A 21681-nucleotide genomic window follows, 5' to 3' on the forward strand; every position below is an offset into this window, starting at 1 on the left:
CCTTCCTCTCGCTGTTTAAATCTAGCCACCTCCTCCAATGTTGCTGCCGCTTAGATCCGCACTGCCCCTCCTCTCGCTGTTTAAATCTAGCCACCTCCTCTGATGCTGCTGCCGCTCAGGCCCGCACTGCCTCTCCTCTCGCTGTTTAACTCCTGCCACCTTCTCCGATGCTGCTGTCGCTCAGGCCCGCACTGCCTCTCCTCTCGCTGTTTAACTCTTGCCACCTTCTCCGATGCTGCTGTCGCTCAGGCCCGCACTGCCTCTCCTCTCGCTGTTTAAATCTAGCCGCCTCCTCCGATGCTGCTGTCGTTCAGGTCAGCGCTGCCTCTCCTCTCACTGTTTAACTCTTGCCGCCTCCTCCGATGCTGCCACCGCGTTGCATTCTCTGAACTCCAGAGTGTTAGTGCTGTGCGTCTCTGAAATCGGTCGTGTTAGCACTGTCCCTTATCTGAACTCTGTAGCCTGGCTGACAATGACTGGATCAAATTACACATTGCAGAGAAGTTGAATTTCTCTACAAGACACTGCACCAAATTACACATTCCAGGCAAAGTGTTAAGTGTGTATTGTCCTCCCACTTCCTGTGCGATGAGAATAAGCAAATGGTTTATTTGCACCACAGTGGTGTTAATAAAACACAACCAAGGGAAAGGGCTCAACAGATGCCTATGTTGTTACTACTAATGCCTACTAGGCAAATACTGAGCAATCAGTGCCCCACCCACATCAAACCTGTAAAGTGTCTTCTAGCCAACTGACTTTCCCCTTTGAGTGAAGCAGTCCTTCCTAATATCTGTTTTAAATTTATTTTTCATTACATTTATATCCTCTGGTTCTAATGGTTTGACTTCTTTTGAAGTTTTTTTCTGGCTTCAGTTTATTTGCACTATTTGATATTCTCCGCGCTTCAATGAGACTCTCCCCCTGGACCGCCCTCCCCTTGGACGGTAGATCTTCCCCATCTCTAATCTTTCCTGCTGGCCTTTTCCTCTTTAGACATGGGAGGTAATTTCCACGGGTGATGGTCAGGGGGTGGGGTGGTTGGGTCTCCAACTCTCCTGCCATAACGTCAGCGGAAACCCTGGAGAAATGGCAAGATTGGCTGTTTTTAGCCGTTGATGCTGTTTCAATGTGGGGGATCCACCAGAGAATCCCCCCTTGCAGAGATTCCAGGAGATTGGACCTTATTCTTGTTGCTCGTGTTCTTTTTGTAACGTGAGCAGAAGCGAACACCGATGGCCATGGTACCCATTTCTGATTATTACTACAGCCGAGCCCAATCCAATTTATGAAATGAAGCTTCACCGTCTAACCCAGTGTTGTTCAATAGAAATTGTTGACTAGCCATAGGTGTGGTTATGGCAACACCATTTTAGCCACATGCACTAATGTTAGTCAAAAACACCGTACACGCAGTACAGGTAAACGTAATTCACATGTGTATCTTTACCTAACATCTACCACCATTCCGTAACCAAGGAAGGAAATCTGCCACAATGATCAATAAACACTCGGCACACTCTGCTTTTTGTTTTACCAACAATCGTGCAAGAAGGGTTAAAGTACACATGCATGCGTCGTGCGAATATGAGTATTGAGATCACATGAACAATGGTGTCTATTACCCATTCTTTATTTACTAATCAGAAATGCAGTTAGCCACAGCTGGATTCCCAATTAGCCGCACGTGGCTAGTAGCTAACGTATTGGACATTGTTCTAATGGGTAGGGTGAGCACTGATGGGCCTTTCTCACCCTTTTCTGTACGTTTATATGTCATCCTGCCTTCACTTGGTGTCCAGAAGGCACTTTCTACCAGGGGGTCACTGGCAACATCAATCGGGAGGTCCCGCGCAGGTCGCTCACAAGCTGTTGCCGCTGGAAGATGCCACACAGCAAATTTAAGGGGAACGCGCACGGGAAAAAAAATTAGATGGAATATTGGTCACTGGATAATACCTCGGAGCAGCAAACCTCCTGATCTTCCACCCCCTAATCTCCTTATGTGGCTCGGTGTCAAATTTTGTTTAATAATACTCCTGTGAAACGCCTTGGGTCGTTTTACTATGTTAAAGGCGCTATATAAATGCAAGCTGTTGTACCCAGAGCTGAAAACAAGAACTGCACAAGCCAGTGGACAGACTATTGTTAACACTGTTACAGACTCAATGGTGACCTCCAAGAAAAGAAAGTCGAATGATGAAATGTAGTGAGAGATTAACCAGAGTGAGCACACCAATAAATGAAGGGAAGTTTGGAACAAGGCAGCAGAATGTGCTATTTGGGATCCTGATACGGCCCCAATTTTAACTTTGTGACACACTGGGAGCAGGGGTTCCGATCGCGCGCAGGAAACCCGGAAGTAAGTGCAGAGTGTCAGTCAGTGGCTTTTTAAACTCTGCCACCTCATTATAATTTTACTTCCGGGTTAGCTGTCCAATCAGCGGCAGCGGGAATGATGTGGTCCCGCATGACGCGATCTCAACGGCAGGATTTAAAGGGACTCTCCAAACATGCAAGTTGAAGGAGTTTGTAGTTGGGAAGAAAAGAGAAGCAAGTGGCAGAATGGATTCCAGACGGGCAACGGCTGCACCTCGTTTTAGTGGCGCCTCGCTGGATGTGTTGCTGGGGGTTGTGAGGAGTCGGAGAGAGATAGTCTTCCCTAGCAATGGGAGGAAGAAGCCTGCAGCAGAAACTAAGAAGGTGTGGTTGGAGGTAGTGGAGGAGGTCAGCAGCAGGAGCATTGTGCCACACTCCTGGATTCAGTGGCGAAAGCGCTTTAATGACTTAAGCAGGTCAGGAATGGTGAGTACAGTAGCACCTTCACCTACATCCTGCTGTGCACATCACCGCACCCCCTCACTCTGCCTGGTCAAGCTTACTCCAACAAATCACTCCTCACACCCACTTACCTTGCAGGTACACCCATCCTTTTCTTTCTCTGCACTTCCTGACATCCCCATCTATCCATCCACCACTTCCACTCATTATGCAATGTCATGCCTCTCCCTCATAGTTACCCTCACCAAATACACTCCATCCATTGGATGAACACATGCCACTACACTCACTCATACGTCTCTTCTTTCCCTCCTTGAAGGAGAAGAGAGCGCTGAATACCAGGAAGAGGGAGAGAACCGGAGGGGGCCCTCCAAATACATCACAACTGACAAGCGCAGAGCTGGAGGCTCTGGAGATCAGTGGAGTTTCGGCATCCCTGGCCGTTGGAGATGGGGAGACAGGGAGCTCCCAGCTACCTAGCGACACAATTAAATGTTAGCCACCCGCATGTCATTCAGCACTCAGTAACGTTGACTTGATTTCAACAGTGAGTGAAATATGATCAACTTCATAATGATAACTTGCAACATATTCTCACCTTGCCAGGACTAATTCATGTCTTTTATCTCCCACAGGGCCTTCACGTGTGCAGCAGATTCCTCAGAGGAGCTGAATCCTTCTGAGGGTGCACCGTCACAGGACTCATGCAGACCATGCACTAGCTCAGATACTCACACTTCGGGTGGGACCAGTAAGGCAGATAGTTGGGTTTTCACCTGGCCCCTCGCACTTCACAAGTGAGCAAGAACAGGTGGTAGAGACAGGGACAGCAGTGGTGTGTCCATGTCGGAGGAAGCTCTGCTCAACTGGACACAGATGCTGTACCTCGGGAGCCATCAATGAAGAGGAGAATCATTGAGCAGCAGCGGGCAATGTGTAATGCACTGACAGGTCTTCAAAGTGGAATCACCGTGATTCTAGAGAGATTGGAGGAGTCCCCCTTAAGCATGATGTCACAGGCCACTGAGATGATGTCTTCTTCCATGGATAGAGTGGGCAGTGCCATGGACTGTCATATGCTCCAATCAAATGTGTAATGTATGTACCTTTAAGGGGGAAGAACTACTTTTTACAGCTCATGTATACTGTAGTACCGGCAGTGACCACACCTGTATATAACGTTGAGTAGTAATCTGTACAGTTCAGTTGCAGTTTGAACCACGTTGAGTAAACACCTGTTGTACCGTTCTCTGCAGTCCTTTTCTTATTATTACACGGACGTAACAGTGGCGATGAGCAAGTTCAAACCTACCTGCAACTCTGCATCACCTCCCAGGGATTCGCTCCTGGAGAACAGTGGAAGAAGGTCGAGTCCAGAAGCACGGGCGTTGACCATGGGCAACCGCCCAGTCATCCAGCGGAGATTTGAGCATCGCAGGGGAGGCTGTCGAGAGCCAGGCTTGGCTTTCCAGTCACGGTGGTCCAGCGAAATGGCCTGGCAACAGGTACTGCGCAGACCCTTCCCGGACAGCGACGGGCTAGAGCCCGACCGAGCGGCACAGAAAAGGGCCGAGCAGCGTCGACGGGGGAGAGAGAGAGGGCAGAGCGCACAGGGCGCAGCCGGTGTTCAGGACCGAGCAGCGTCAACGGGGGAGAGAGGCGAGAGAGAGCAGAGCGCAGCCGGTGGTCAAGGGCCGAACAGCGTCAATGGGGGAGAGAGGTGCGCAGCAAAACGCGAGGCACTGTCATTGCCACGAGGACCGCAGAGAGCGGCGTTGGCAGCAGCGCAGGAGCAGCGCACGAAACCCACAGGGCGTCGCCATTTGCCACAAGGACCGCCGAGAGCGGCGTTGGCAGCAGCGCGGGAGACGCCATTTTAAGCCCCAGCGGGGAAGAAAGGAAAGCGCGGGAGACGCCATTTTAAGCCAGTCTAACCACACCCAAAAATGCCGAAGAGTGGCAGTATTACAGCGTTCGACAATGAAGTCGAAGATTGGACGACATATGTCAAACGCATAGAAGTATACTGCAAGACGAATGAAGTGCCAGATGACAAGAAAGCGCTGGTATTGTTGAATTCAATGGGTGCAAAAACGTATGGCTTACTACGAAACCTAGTAACCCCAGAGAAGCCAGTAGAAAAGGATTTTGAAAACATAGTGTCAATCCTACAGGACCACTTAAACCCCACACCACTGCTGATAGCAGAAAGATTTAAGTTTCACAAAAGGAACCAGCATAAAGATGAAAGTAATGCTGAGTATTTAACGGAACTGCGCAAGCTATCGAAACACTGCCAGTTTGGAACGGGACTAGCAGATACTTTAAGGGACAAGTTTGTGTGTGGGCTTCAAAGTGAAGGAACCCAGAAACGGCTTCTATCAGAAAAGGATCTTACGCTGGACAAGGCTTTCAGCATTGCAGTATCACACGAAGCAGCAGCACGGGGCGCTGCAGAGATACAATGGAGACCGCAAGAATATGGCACAAATGAAATGTCATACGGAACAGTGAAGTGCTATCGCTGCGGCAGAACAACACACGACCATAATGATTGCTGGTTCAAGGACAAAGTGTGCAGACAGTGTGGAAAAGTAGGACACATAGCAAGAGTCTGCAGGTCGGGAAAGAAAACCAGCAGCAAGAAATCTCCACAGGAGAAGTACAAGAAGGTACATAAGGTGACGGAGAGTAGTTCAGACGAACAGAAGAGTGATACAGACTCCGGAAGCAAGGAGCTGGGTTGTCTGAAACTACATAATGTGATCAAAACGGAGGATCACCAAACTATCTGGGTCACGCTCAAGATAGCAGGAGTCCAAGTGAAAATGGAATTGGACACAGGATCAGCCCTAACAGTCATAAACCGAAGGGACTACAAGCGGCTATTCTCACATATACCCTTGAGAGATACAAAGATTGTCTTGAAGACGTACACGGGGCAAAAAGTCTACCCCAAAGGAAAAATAAGGGTGAACGTTATATATAACGGCAAGGAAACACCAAAAATGGACCTATATGTATTGCCAGATGGAGGACCACCACTACTAGGACGTGAATGGATCTGGAAGATACAGCTAGATTGGCATTCCATACAAACACTGACTGTAGATGCCAAAAAGGATGATGACGTCACACCTGGACGACTGTCAAAAATGCTAACTGATGCACAAGAAGTGTTCCAGCAGGGACTCGGAACACTAAAAGGCATAACAGTGATGATCAAAACAGAGGAAAATGCAAGCCCAAAGTTTTTTAAGGCCAGCCGTCGAAGCAGAGCTGGAAGGTTTGGAACATTCAGGAGTACTGTCTAAAGTGGACTGGATCGAGTGGGCTACACCCATCGTTCCTGTAATGAAGAGGTCATTGAGTAATACGCCTGGGGAACCAAAGAAGGTTCGCATCTGTGGGGACTTTAAGGTGACAGTGAACCCAGTCCTTCACACTGTACAATATCCGCTTCCGTGGATTGAAGATATTTTCGCCTCGCTATCTGGAGGGAAATGCTTCATTAAGATTGATCTGGCCCAGGCGTACCTGCAAATCGAGGTAGAAGAAGCCTCGAAACAGTACCTCACGATCAACACTCATAAAGGTCTCTACCAATACAACCGGCTGGTGTTCGGGGTAGCATCAGCTCCGGCTATTTGGCAAAGGGCAATGGAACAAGTCCTGCAAGGGATTCTAGGGACCCAGTGTTATTTGGACGACATCCTGGTCACGGGCGAAAATGACAGTGATCACCTTGCCAACCTGGAGCAGGTGCTCACTAGATTGAAGGAATATGAGCTCCGAGCTAATCGCCACAAATGCGAGTTTTTCCAGAAGCAGATCTCGTATTGTGGCCACGTTATTGATAAAGAGGGGTTACATAAGTCCCCTGAAAAGACTGAGGCAGTAGTCAAGGCTCCAGCACCCGAAAATGTGTCACAACTGAGGTCGTTCCTCGGGCTGGTGATCTACCACCATAAGTTCTTGCCGAATTTGTCTACCGTACTACACCCACTGAACACCCTACTGCAAACGGGGGTACCATGGAAGTGGAGTGACGAATGTAAACGAGCTTTCCAGAAGAGCAAAGCATTGATCACATCAAAAGAGGTGTTGGCTCATTTCAACCCAGCACTACCAATTCGGTTGGCGTGTGATGCATCACCCTATGGCATTGGAGCGGTGCTGTCGCACAAATTCCCGGACGGCTCGGAGAGGCCAGTAGCCTTTGCGTCTCGGTCACTAACCTCAGCCGAGCGTAACTATGCCCAGGTTGACAGGGAGGCCCTCAGCCTAGTGTGGGGAGTGAAAAAGTTCAATCACTATCTGCACGGGCAGAAGTTCACCTTGCTGACTGACCACCAACCACTTGTCTCCATCTTTAATCCAAAGAAGGGCGTTCCGGTGATGACTGCGCAACGGCTACAAAGATGGTCCCTTTTTCTAGGGGCGCACCAATATGAAATCGAGTATGAAGGCACGAAACAGCATGGAAACGCTGATGGGCTATCACGCCTGCCACTGCCTACTGCGGAGGAAGCACCAGCAGTGGATCCTGTCGAAATATTTCATTCGACTATAATTGAATGCTTGCCAGTAACTAACGCTGGTATAGAGAAGGAGACCCGAAATGACCCGACACTGTCTCGGGTATATGATTTGACGGTGAAGGGATGGCCAGCACATCCAGAAGAGAACAGCTGTCAGTATGCCAGGGGACCTTGATGTGTGGATCCCGAGTGGTAATTCCACCCAAGTTAAGGGAGAGAGTGCTCAATGAGCTTCACAAAGGTCATCTGGGAGGGGTGAAAATGAAAAGCCTTGCTAGGGCTTATGTGTGGTGGCTGGGGATCGATCAGCAAATCGAGGACCTGACAAAGAGCTGCTCAGGATGCCAGAAGGTCCAAAATGCACCACCACATGCCGCTCTACACCCATGGGAGTGGCCCTCATCTCCATGGCAACGGGTGCATATTGATTTTGCTGGTCCATTCATGGACTCAATGTTTTTAATAGCCATGGATGTGCACTCAAAATGGCCTGAGGTGATCAAAATGTCCTCCACCACCACAGAGAAAACTATTGCAGTCCTACGGACCATTTTTGCCAGGAACGGCTTGCCAGAGCAGATTTGCTCTGATAACGGACCACAGTTTGTGTCCGAAGAGTTTCGAAGATTTATGAAAAGGAATGGGGTAAGGCATTACACATCTGCCCCGTATCATCCAGCCACAAGTGGATTGGCTGAGAGGTTCGTACAAACCTTTAAAAAAGCAGTAAAGGCCATGTGCGATGATGACATTCCACTGCAGCATAAGGTGGACAATTTCCTGTTAGCCTACAGAAATGCGACACATGCAGTCACCAACCAGGCCCCGGCCATGATGTTCTTTAACTGAAGGTTGAGATCTCGTCTGGATTTGCTCAGTCTAAATGTACGAAGAGATGTTGAGAGTAAGCAATTCCAGCACATCAATGAGAAGCCGACAAGGAGCTTCAATGTAGGGCAACCAGTCTTGGCCCGCGACTACCAGACAGAGAAATGGCAACCAGGAACGATATGCACACGGCAGGGGCCACTAATGTACACAGTGGACATTGGGGAGAGCATCGTGAGACGCCATGCTGACCAGATCCTAGAGTCACAGGAACGAGTCAACCCCATGCCTCGCCCATACGTACCTGGTGATGAACCCAACGTACAGGTAGCATCTACCCCAGAAACAGTAGCATCGGAAGCTGATGAACCAACCGACGACAGGGGGCCAGAATCGCCTCCGCACCAAGAGCAAGACACTCGGGAAAGGCGCTATCCAGAAAGGATCAGGAAGCCTCCCCAAAGACTGAATATATAAATAGACTATTTTCAGCTAATGTTGCATGTTAAAAGTGTTAATTGTAATTAGTTTGATATTTAATTGTTAAATGAGTGTTATGGTATTGTTAATCTAAAAGGGGAGGAATTGTAATGTATGTACCTTTAAGGGGGAGAACTACTTTTTACAGCTCATGTATACTGTAGTACCGGCAGTGACCACACCTGTATATAACATTGAATAGTAATCTGTACAGTTCAGTTGCAGTTTGAACCACGTTGAGTAAACACCTGTTGTACCGTTCTCTGCAGTCCTTTTCTTATTATTACATGGACGTAACAAAATGTATGCCTTCAACACCACCGTACAGACTCTGGATGCCAACATGTCTGCTACCTTAAATAGGTTGACAGATACCTTCGCCTTGGCCTTATAGGGCTGCACTTACCTGCACCAAAGTGTTCTCCAGCACAGTGGTAGCAGTGAAGTGCAGCTGGGCCATGAGAGGAATGATGGTGAAAGGGGTCATGTAAGTGGGGACACCACTCAAAGCGCCTCCATTTCTTACTCACAGCCCACCTCTCCGTCAGTAGTCTGCGAGTCTGCCCCTGCACAGGTGCAGGTGGAGTCATTTTTAGCGGGGCCCTCACCGGCTCCAAAACCCAGAGGATGTTGGCCAAGAGCATCTCAGCAGTCAGATCAAGGATCTAAGCAGCCTGTCTCAGAGTAGCAGAAAAAGGAAGAGTAAGGCTTTGTAGTTGCACAAGGGTATGCGCATGGGTGTCTGAGAAAATGTTTTGATAAATTTTGTTCTTTAATTAGATCACATAAATGTTATTCTTTTTCACCACTTTTCCGCCTTGTCCATTCTTGGGTGCTTGGTGGTAAGAGGCCTTCTAACTTGCTTGATGATGAATGTGAAGACATGAATTCATCGGGACCAATGGGTGGTTGGTTGGCTGGTTGGAGGACTGCTTTGTGTCAGTGGCATTGTAGGGGCAAGGGGGAAGAGTGGCTGTTGCATTTTCTGGTGACATGGGTGCACTGGTGCAACCTAAATGAACCTTGCATTAATAAAGCCATCCCTGGCAGCAATGCGAGCGGCTGAGGGTGCATTGTCCTCATCACTCTTCTCCTCCTCTTACGATTTGGAGGGGGAGGAGGAAGAAGAGCTCTTTGCCTTGTTTCTCCTGCAGTCCAAACCTCACTGCTGTGCATTATTGTGCAGAGCACAGCAAACCACGACCATTCTGAAGACCCTGGCTAGTGTGTACTGAAAGGGGCATCCAGATCTGTCCAGGCTCCTGAAGTGCATCTTCAGCATGCCATTGGCATGTTCAATTACACACCTGGTGGTGATATGACATTCATTATTGCGCTGTTGAGGTTCAGTGGTCTGGTTTCTGACGAGTGTCATGAGCCAAGTTTGCACTGGGTATCCCTAGTCACCTAGCAGCCACCCCTTAAGTCTGCTTCCAGGTCCGAAGAGATCAGGGAGCTTGGACTGCCGCAGGATGACAGCATCATGGCAGCTCTGCGGGAATCTTGTGCACACCTGCATAAAGCTCTTTTTGTGGCTGCACACCAGCTGCCCACTGATGGAGTGGAAGCCTTTGTGGTTGACGAATACTCCTGGTTGTTCGGGGGGGGGGCGTCCTGATTGCCACATGCTTGCAGTCGATGACACCCTGCGCTTGTGGGAAGTCAGCCAGAGCCGCAAAGCTGAGCACCCGCTCATTATGACTGGCATTATCGTTGACAAAGTTCACATAATTGCTGGCCCTGACAAATAACACATCAGTCACCTGTCTTATGCATTTGTGCGCGGCTGACTGAGAGATCCTGGATATGTCTCCAGCAGAGCCCTGGCAGAATCTGAAGGCAGAAATGTTGAGGGCGGTGGCAACTTTGACATAACGTGCGGCCACCAGGGAGCTGCAGATGTCTGCCACCACCTGAAGTGACATCCTGAGGCTCCTGAGACACTGGTGTTCAGACATGTCAAGAAAACTGAGCCTCTGCCTGTAAAACCTGTTTTGTGGGTAGTGCCTCCTGCGAGCTGCACCTCTCTGCTAGTCCCTCTCTGCTGTGCAGCTGCAGGTCTGTGAGCAGGCTGCTGTGGGTGCTGTTGCTGGTCATCTTGGTCCTCAGCGGAGGTCGAATTTAAGGCAGCATAAGTGGCACCCATCCTGATGTGATAGATCAAACCTCCAAAGTGTAGAAAGTAACCTCTCAGCAAAAGTGCTGTGAAGAAACCCTTTCCCACTAGCAGATAAGAAAATAGCTGTGAGTACTGAGTATTTATTGGCATCTTTGCCTGATATTGCTTCAGCCCCCTCAATTGCCACTGTGTCATCGCCTTGGTATCACTGGTGAGTTTCAGGAAGCCCGGGAAACCCGTGGACCTGACATTAAACTGAGAACAGTGTGCCAATATCGATCTAAATTGAGTGATTAGCAGATGGAAATTGGCAGCCCGCCTCTCCTGAGGGGGTTGCACACACGCAGCCTAATGAGCTCCAGTGAAATATGGAAGTCGTCGGGTTGGAGCCGGCTTCCCGACGCAATCAATTTCACCAGTTTTAACCCCTCACCCAAACCCACGCGCTCTTCCATATTAAAATTCAGCCCATAGTGTTCAGAACAGATAAATAGTAGACTGACTGCAGCGAAAAAACAAATGAAAGACTTAACAAGATTTGGAAAGAGAAGGCTCCTGAAATGGCCTGTTGTTCTCTACGGATATTTTAAAGTCACAGAAATGCCGTGAGCTTTTGAGATGTGGACAATCGGAAAGATTCTCAGGGGACCATGAACCAGTAAAGGGAGTAAAGCATGGGTTGGGTACTTGAGAGATTAAGAGCGGAGATAGAGTCATAGGGGAAGAAATTCGGTTGTTAGCGCCACCGATTAACGCCTAAAGAGGCCGAGAAGTGGGGCGCCAGCCAATTTCCGGGCGGGCGCAAGGCGCCGAGTGCCTCGCCCCATACTGAGCATGCATTTAGTGCCGGTGCTAAATCTTAGCGCCCGCTCATGGGCGCAGGCTGATTATGACGTCATTTGAGTGTGCAACGCCTTTTGGGCGCCCCGGACCGGAAATTCAGTGGCGCTCCCCTCCGTAGTGCCTGGCGCTAATAGTGACAGCTTACCTGGACCTTACCAAGTCGCTCTCGGGCTGGAAGAGCGTTGTTTAAAGGGGACTGGTGTGGTTTAAAAGCGGCAGCCATTTTTGGAGCACAACTTCCTCGAGAGCTACAAAGAGTTGCTGAGCTGCACACTGAGAGCCATTTGACCACTGAGCCAGCGCAGGCAGACGATCTTCAGCCTTCTGACCATCACCTTGCTGTTGGTGAGCCTTGACAATGGGGAACCTTCCTGTGGGCACTTATTATGGGGGCTGCATTGGAGGGGAACGTCCTGCTGTCGAATCATCTGGAAAGGGCACTGAGACGCTGGGAGAGGGGGGGGCGGGCATGGCCAGATGGAGGAGGGCCAACAGACGTTGCCACAGCAGACCTTACGCTGGCAGGGTTTTCCGACAGCAGTTTTCCTACATGAACATGCCGGAGGAGCAGTGTGTCAGAAGGCTGCGATTTAGAAAGGAGGTGGTGACTGAGCTGTGCCAGCTGCTTCAGCCAGATCTGCAGCCTCAGATAAGGTGCAGGACATCTCTGTCGGTGGCTGAGAAGATGCCTGCTGGCCTGAACTTCTACGCGAGCGGCTCTTCTCAGGCTGCGCGTCAGAGGCTGATCAGAAGTAGCTTCTAGGCCCCTCTCACGGAATGCTTGCTGCCATTCCAAGAACAGGAATGGAACCGGTCTGATACCCCCAAGCCGGTGAAGGGCAAGATGCATGTAAATAGCAGGCATGGCCATTGTAAATGAAGAAAGTGTTTCATTAAACAAAATGTGGTTCCTTCAAACATGAGAAAGCTATGGCAACAGAAAGCAAAACTAATACACTGACACATAACTGCCTCTCACACCCGGGAGACTGTCCAAAACAGAAATCACATTCCGACCATCTTCCTTGGCCTTGATTCCACTGCGCCAACCAAAGCATCCAATGCCCCATCAGTGAGTCATTCTGCCCTCTGCCTCACCCTTTCCATGTCTTGCTAGGCTGGTGCGCCACAGGTAGGCTCCCACCGCTTTGAAGGCCTACAAGGCAGTGAGTGTGTCTGATGATGCCAATTGACCTGCCCCTTTAAGAGCTGGCCGGCGCCACTGTGTCTCAGGGAAAGTGATTATTGACAGCACCCTTGCTGCGCCCCGCCGCCGTGAAATTGGGTTGCGCCGCCGGGTTAGCGCCTTAAGAGTAGCGTGCAGCACCTGATTTAGCGCCGCAATCACCTTTAGGGGCGCTGCAACCCAATATCGTGCCAGGTGGCGCTAAATCGCAACTGGCGCTAGGCTTTGCGCTTCGCCAGAACTAGCGCCCCAAACGGGGCTATACCCAATTTCTCCCCCATAGAGTCATAGGCCTAGAATTTCAGTATAGCCAGTTTTGGGGCGCTAACGTTAGCGCCCGCCCGAAGTTAGCGCCCGCCCCGAAGTTGCGCCCCCTTGCCGGAAATTCAGTGGCTTCGCCCTAAGAGGTTGCTGGAGCGCTAAAAGAGGCGTTGCACTACTATCTTTAGGCGCTAAGCCGGCGGTGCAGAGGGATAGCGCCGAGGCGGGGCGCAGCGCGGGTGCGGTCATTTTTTGATTGACAGCAGACCCCGTGGCGCCGACCAGCTCTTAAAGGGGGAAGGGACGAATTGGTCTGCTGCGACGCCCTGCACACTGCAGCTTTGCAAATAGGCCTCAACACTGCTGCTCAGCCCCAGGGAGTCATGGCAACGCCAGAGAAGGCCTGTGAGCGTGCCCTCCGCTTCTCAGAGCGTGATGTGGGAATAATGGTGACAGCTCTGGAGAAGAGGCGCAGGATCTTGTTCCCAGAGACTGGGAGGAATCCGAACCACCAAGAATACACCAGAGCCTGGAAGCAGATCACCAACAGGGTGACGTTCACCGGCGATGCCCCCAGGACCCACAAACAATGTCGGAAAAAATACAACGACCTGACCAGGATTGTCAGGGTGAGTACCCTTTCCAGTCTCCTCCTCATTCTTGCATGTACACCTGACATGATGGGCAAAGGGAGCTGAAAGTCCTAATGGCCAGCCCTCAGCCAGCAGCTTTGGGACAGTCATGAGCATCAATTGCCCATTCTGCACTCTACACTCTGGCCAAGCTATTCCACCATGGGAGGCAGTGCACAGTACATCAGGGCTACACTCTGGCCAAGCTATTCCACCGTGGGAGGCAGTGCACAGTACATCAGGGCTACACTCTGGCCAAGCGATTCCACCATGGGAGGCAGTGCACAGTACATCAGGGCTACACTCTGGCCAAGCTATTCCACCATGGGAGGCAGTGCACAGTACATCAGGGCTACACTCTGGCCAAGCTATTCCACCATGGGAGGCAGTGCACAGTACATCAGGGCTACACTCTGGCCAAGCGATTCCACCATGGGAGGCAGTGCACAGTACATCAGGGCTACACTCTGGCCAAGCTATTCCACCATGGGAGGCAGTGCACAGTACATCAGGGCTACACTCTGGCCAAGCTATTCCACCATGGCAGGCAGTGCACAGTACATCAGGGCTACACTCTGGCCAAGCTATTCCACCATGGGAGGCAGTGCACACTACATCAGGGCTACACTCCGTACTTACAGCCCGTCCTTTCTCTTGCAGGCTAAAGTTGCCTATAATCGCCAGGCCCGTGCCAGGACCAGGGGAGGCCGCGCCAAGCTGCAGAAGCTCACTCGCCTGGAGGAGCGCGTGAGTGGGCTCATGGGAGCCCGGCTGATCGTGCCCACAGCGTGCGGAGTAGCCGACCCTCCACTGCACGGCAATGGTAAGGACCTCGCCTTTTGGCCCTCTCGCGTCGCACTTGCGCATCCGAGCTACCTCCTTTGCCACTGTCCCACCAATGCGCTGAATGCCACCAGTCCTGACTCCCTCGCTGACGCCGTCTCCTCACTCTGAAGCTACTCTTGTGCATTCCTGCTTTCAGCTGGTGACGACCAGGTCCGTGAAGCTGCCAGTGACAGCCCCTCCGAGCAGGAGGAGGAGGAGGAGGAGGAGGAGGAGGAGCAAGAGCAAGCCGGACCATCAGGGGAACACTCAGGTCCCGCAGGAGAGGACGAAATGATTGACATGTCCTCACTGGACGAGTGCCTGGACCAACTGTCGCAGGGGATTGCAGCTTCTGGGACCAGTGGCGTCCAGCCACCCAGGAGCCCTGCGCGTGGGCCGCGGCCTTCCCCCCAAAGGGGGGAAGGATCAGAGGGGAGTGCAGTTGATCGGGACACTCGCCGCCACCAACGTGGCAAGGTTCCCCTAGTTCGGTTCCCTGCTCCCCAGCGGGAGAGTCCCGACTCCAGTCCGGACACCTTCACCTCGGAGGAGGCGCGGAAGCTGGACAAGATGGCCGAGGATTCGGACCGGCGCCACACGGAGCTCATGCGTGTGGTGGGGCGCATGCCTGAGGCCATCGAGTCGCTGGCGACCAGTGTGCGCGAGTTCGGGGCATCAACTGCCGCGAGTGGCCGCATGCTCACTGATGCCGTCAAGTCCCTGGCGGGTGTGATGCGGGCGCACACCAGGACAACAGGGGCACTCATTGCTGCCACACGCGCTGTCTCAGGCAGGCATCGCCAGGGCACCCGCATCCCAGCGAGCCGCCCCTCGGCTGATTGCTGCGGATCCTGCAGTGCGGGCCCGGCCGAGTGCCAGCGCGCCACAGCACCAGCCAGCGCATCCCAGACGCCAGCTTGCCCACATTGCGCCATCCGTCGCCGCCACTCCCCCACTGGGGCGTCAAGGGCAAGCGGCTGGAGCTGATGTTGGCCAGGCTCAGGTGCGCCACTCAGCAGCCGGCCCCTCGAGGCCCAAAGGCCGTCCCCCAAGGGCATCTGGCGGAAGGACATCTGAGCCTCAGGTGCCTTCCCCAGCCTCGCAGCAGCCACTGGGCAGAGCTTGCGAAGGAGCAGCAGGCCGGGCAGGGGAGGCAAAAGGCTGGACAAGGTCTCGCCCTCGCGGGCCACTCAGTAGAGGGTGTGGCCAGCTTTCGTTTTATATGGCGGTGGCCATCTTTCTTTTGCCCATGGTTGTTTGGTTCGTGGGCTTATTTTTTGCGTTAAGGCCGAGGTTGAGGCCAGGTTTGTACAAATGTGGAGTTACTCCTGCCCAGTTTGTGGGAGTGAGTCGTTTGTTGGGCTTTTTGTGGGGCCCGTTGATTGTTTTTGGGGATTCATGTGGGAAGGGGTTTTCATTTTTGTGTAATAAATAATTATCTTTATTCATAGAGTCTCCATGGTTGTTCTTGTTAGTGTTTGTTGGCTTCGCCGGCTGAGGGCATGCGGAGCGGCTGCATTCATCTTCCCTCATGGCCACAAGGCATTCCCTGACAGGTGGCTTAGAAGTAACGTGTAATAAGGTGGCGTCGCGCGGCCCTTGGCCCTGGTCGCTCCCTCCTGGGAACGTACTCCTGCTCCTCCTCCTCCTGCTCCTCCTGCTCCTCCTCCTGAGGTGCTGCTCCAACGTCAGGTGGCAGTGCCTGAGTCCTGCGGATAGCCAGGTTGTGTAGCATGCAGCAAACTACCACAAATTGGGAGACCCGGTCCGGCGAATACTGCAGAGCTCCTCCGGAGCGATCAAGGCAGCGGAACCGCTGCTTGAGGACCCCAATAGTTTGCTCGATGATGTTGCGGGTGGTTTGATGGCTCTCGTTGTATGCCTCCTCAGCAGCGGTCCTGGGCTCTTGGGGGAGGCTGTGCCTCGAACATGTCATGCACAGTACTCTGCCGCAGGATAAACGCATCGTGGCTGCTGCCTGGAAAGCTGGCATTGACAGCCATGATGCGCTGCTTGTGGTCACACACCAGCTGCACATTCAGAGAATGGTAGCCCTTCCTGTTGCGAAACTGCTCGCCATGCTCCAGAGGGGCCCGCAAAGCCACATGCGTACAGTCAATGGCGCCCTGCACCAAGGGGAAGTCCCCGAGTCTTGCAAATCCCAAGGCGCGCTGATGCTGGCTCTCCAGGGCCATGGGGAAGGAGGTGAATTGGCTTCTCCTTCTGAACAGTGCTTCGGTCACCTGGCGGATGCAGCGATGCACGCCGTACTGGGAGATGTTAGCTATGTCCCCAGCAGCGGATTGGAAGGAGCCGGTGGCATAGAAGTTCAATGCCACCGTCACCTTCACTTCCACCGACAGAGACGTCCTGCACCTGAGCTTTGGACGCAGATCTCTGCGAAGCAGGTGGCAGATCTCTGCAACCACCTCCTTTCGGAATCGGAGCCTTCTAACACATCGCGCGTCAGTCATGTTGAGGTAGGAGCGCTGCTGGCGGTATAGCCTGACTGGGTAAGGCCTACGTGGCCGACGCCTGTAGCCCCTTCTGCCTCTAGCCAGGGCTGCCCCTCTCACAATGCGTCTGCGAGCCCTACGGACATGGCGCTGCAGCTCCGCGTTGGCACCCCATGCAACCCCCATCAAATCCTGGCAAACAGTCAAATTTCCAAAAGGCCACTTGCAGCGCTCTGGCCTGAGTCCAAAAATACCTGAGCTGTTGCTGCTTGAAACCAGTTAGCTATCCTCCTTGTTGTGTGTCCAGAAATGCGTTGCACAAGAGTGTTTGCTGCAAAATGGCTGGCCTTTATACTGGAGGGTACGTCCCCTTTAATTTGCGCCCCCCGGGGCCCGCGCTGGCTGTGTTGCGTTCTTTTTTTCAAACGCTCCGGACGCCAGCCGCACAATGGGGCGGTCCGACTGAAGTTTGGAATCGGGGCGCGCAAAGGGCGTTGCACGAGGATGTGACGTCATTTTCTGCGCGCGCAGCCGGGCAGGCGCTAAACTTTGCGCCGGCGCTAAGGGTCAACTTAATTTGGGGCGAGGCGCAAACTGCGCTGCGCCCGGGCGCTACACGCATAGCGCCCGAAATTCACTTCTCTTAAGGCGCTAACTGCTGGCGCACCCAACTGAATTTCTAGGCCATAGAGTTATACAGCACAGAAAGAGGCCCTTCGGCCCATTGCGTCCCGCCGGCCATCAAGCCCTGTCTAATCTAATCCCATTTTCCAGCATTTGGTCCGTAGCCTTGTATGCTATGGCATTTCAAGTGCTCATCCAAATGCTTCTTGAATGTTGTGAGGGTTCCTGCCTCTACCACCCTTTCAGGCAGTGAGTTCCAGATTCCAACCACCCTCTGGGTGAAAAAGTTTTTCCTCAAATCCCCTCTAAACCTCCTGGGCTAGATTTTCAGTATAGACAGCTTTGGGGCGCTAACCTTAACGCCCGCCCGAAGTTAGCGCCCGCCCCAAAGTAGCGCCCCGTTGCCGGAAATTCAGTGGCTTCGCCCTAAGAGGTTGGTGGAGCGCTAAAAGAGGCGTTCCACTACTATCTTTAGGCGCTAAGCCGGCGGTGCAGAGTGCAACACCCAAACTCGGGCGCAGCGCACGGCAGACACTCTGGTGCCAGTGAGCTCTTAAAGGGGAAGGGTGCATGTGTGTTTTTCAAAGGCAGAGTCTGGGGGGGGGGGGGGGGGGGAGGAGGAGGAGGAGGAGGAGGAGGAGGAGGAGGAGGAGGAGGAGGAGGAGGAGGAGGAGGAGGGGGGGAGGAGGAGGAGGAGGAGGAGGAGGCCGGAAACATAAATACACCGTTCACAACAGCACACTGGATCCTTCCACACAACACATGCAGACTGCCTTTTATAGTGCAGGAGGAGTGCCCTTTAATTTGCGCTCCACAGGGTGTGTTGCGTTCCATTTTACAAACGCTCTGGGCGCCAGCCGCACAATGGGGCGGTCCGACTGAAGTTTGGATTCGGGGCGGCCAAAGGGCGTTGCACGAGGATGTGACGTCATTTTCTGCGCGCGCATCCGGGCGGCCGCTAAACTTTGCGCCGGCGCTAACGGGCAACTTAATTTGGGGCGGGGCGCAAACTGCGCTGCGCCCAGGCGCTACACGCATAGCGCCCGAAAATCACTTCTCTTAAGGCGCTAACTGCTGGCGCAAACAACTGAAAATCTAGCCCCCTGCCTCTTACCTTGAATCTATGCCCCCTTGTTATTGACCCCTCTACTAAGGGGAAAAATTCCTTTCTATCTACCCTATCTATGCCCCTCATAATTTTGTATACCTCAATCAGGTCCCCCTCAGCCTTCTCTGCTCCAAGGAAAACAACCCCAGCCTGTCCAGGCTTTCTTCATAGCTGAAGTGCTCCAGCCCAGGTAACATCCTGGTAAATCTCCTCTGCACCCTCTCCAAAGCAATCACATCCTTCCTATAGTGTGGCGACCAGAACGGCACACAGTACTCCAGCTGTGGCCTTACCAGAGTTTTGTACAGCTCCATCATAACCTCCCTGCTCTTATATTCTATGCCTCAGCTAATGAAGGCAAGTATCCCATATGCCTTTTTAACCACCTTATCCACCTGTTCTGCTGCCTTCAGGGATCTATGTACATGCACACCAAGGTCCCTCTGATCCTCTGTCTTTCCTAGGGTCTTACCATTCATTGTGTATTCCCTTGCCTTGTTAGTCCCTCCAAAATGCATCACCTCACACTTTTCAGGGTTAAATTCCATTTGCCACTGTTCCACCCATCTGACCAACCCATCTATATCGTCCTGTAGCCTGAGGCTTCCCTCCTCGCTATTTACCACCCCACCAATTTTCGTGTCATCTGCGAACTTACTGATCATACCTTTTACATTCACATCCAAATCATTAATGTAGACCACAAACAGCAAGGGACCCAGCACCGATCCCTGCGGTACCCCACTGGACACAGGCTTCCAGTCACAAAAACAACCTTCCACGATCACCCTCTGCCTTCTGCCACTAAGCCAGTTTTGGATCCAATGTGCCAAGTCACCCTGGATCCCATGGGCTCTTACCTTCTTGACCAGTTTCCTATGCGGGACTTTAACGAAAGCCTTACTGAAATCCATGTATACATCCACTGCACTACCCTCATCCACACACCTAGTCACCCCCTCGAAAAATTCAATCAAATTGGTCAGACATGATCTTCCCTTGACAAAGCCATGCTGGCTATCCCTAATTAATCCTTGCCTCTCCAAGTGGAGACTAATTCTGTCCCTCAGAATTTTTTCCAATAATTTCCCTACCACTGTTGTTAGGCACACTGGCCTGTAATTCCCTGGTTTATCCCTACTACCCTTCTTGAATAATGGTACTACGTTAGCTGTTCTCCAGTCCTCTGGCACATCCCCTGTGGCCAGAGAGTTTCTGAAAATTTGTGTCAGAGCCCCTGCAATCTCCTCCTTTGCCTCACATAGTAGCCTGGGATACATCTCGTCCGGGCCTGGGGATTTATCCACTTTTAAGCCTGCTAAAACTGCTAGTACCTCCTCCCTCTCGATGCTAATATGTTCAAGTATATCACAGTCCCCCCCTGCCCGATTTCTATGTCCACATCGTCCTTCTCCATAGTGAACACAGATGCAAAAAATTCATTTAAAACCCCACCTACATCCTCTGGCTCTACACACAGCTTGCCACTTTGGTCCCTAATGGGCCCTACTCTTTCCCTAGTTATCCTCTTGCCCTTAATATACTTATAAAAACACCTTAGGATTTTCCTTTATTTTGCTCGCCAGTGTTATTTCATGGCCCCTCCTCGCTCTCCTAATTTCTTTTTTAAGTATCCCCCTGCACTTTTTATACTCCTCTAGGGCTTCCTCTGTCTTTAGTCCTTTGTATCTGCCAAAAGCCCCCCTTTTTTTCCTAATCCATTCTCGCATATCCCTTGACATCCAAGGTTCCCTGGGCTTGTTGGTCCCACCCTTGACCTTTACGGGAACATGTTGCCATTGTACTCTCTCAATTTCCTTTCTGAAAGACTCCCATTGCTCCGATGTGGATTTTCCTTCAAGTAGCTGATCCCAGTCCACATTGGCCAGATCCTGCCTTATCATATTAAAATCGGCCTTCCCCCAATTTAGAACCTTTATTTCCGGTCCATCCTTGTCCTTTTCCATGACTACCTTAAATCTCACCGAATTATGGTCACTGTCACCAAAGTGCTCACCTACTAACACTTCTACCACTTGCCCGGCCACATTCCCTAGAATTAGGTCCAGTACCGCCCCCTCTCTTGTAGGACTTTCTACATGCTGGCTCAAAAAGCTCTCCTGGATGCACTTTAAGAATTCTGCACCCTCTAAGCCTTTCACACTCTGACTATCCCAGTTAATATTGGGGAAGTTGAAATCCCCCACTATTATTACCCTATTATTTGCACACTTCTCTGAGATTTGCTTACATATCTGTTCCTCTATCTCCCCCTGACTGTTTGGGGGCCTATAGTACACTCCCAGCAAAGTGCTAGCCCCCTTTTTGTTTTTAAGTTCAACCCATATGGCCTCATTAGAGGAACCTGTTAATATATCAGACTAATTAGTCAGAGAAAGGGAGAATCCAACATTTTGGAAACGTGGCCAGAGGGGAAGGAGGCCATTTGGATAAGATCATCATGTGGAAGAAATAAAAGCACTGTGGAACATTTTATTCCTTTAAAGGGGTTATGTAAATCCAAATTGTTGTAGCTCAAAGAACAAGGAAAAGATGATTGGACGAGTTATAAAAAAAAAGGGCAGGATTGTCATCAGCCTGGCAGTAGCAACAAATCCATGTACGTGGCCTGGGATATGAGGAGAGAGATGATCAAATGCTTCATGGACCATGATGCCTCCTGAACTGCTGGGCCCACGGAAGGCAAGCAGCCAAGGAGACTAATACAGAATGTAAGGTTAGAGAGATGTGGAGTTTTACTTGGTTTACTTTTTTGGGTGTGCAGGGAGAACTCTTCCAGAATCTTCCCTCAGGAGATTAAGTCGGGTTGGGTCTACGATAGAGCGGATTGTACATGTAGTGTGGAGTGAACAGGCTTGATGGGCCAAATGGCCTTTCTCGTTACATGCTTTTTTTTTTACGTCCATAATGTTGATCTATAGTCAAATACTAGGAATGTACAGCCATGCAGACAACTAGTGACTTAATGAGTACTGG

The sequence above is a fragment of the Somniosus microcephalus genome, chromosome 11 (assembly GCF_052327205.1).
Source record: "Somniosus microcephalus isolate GS21.2 chromosome 11, FLI_Smic_1.0, whole genome shotgun sequence".
Classification (NCBI taxonomy): domain Eukaryota; kingdom Metazoa; phylum Chordata; class Chondrichthyes; order Squaliformes; family Somniosidae; genus Somniosus; species Somniosus microcephalus.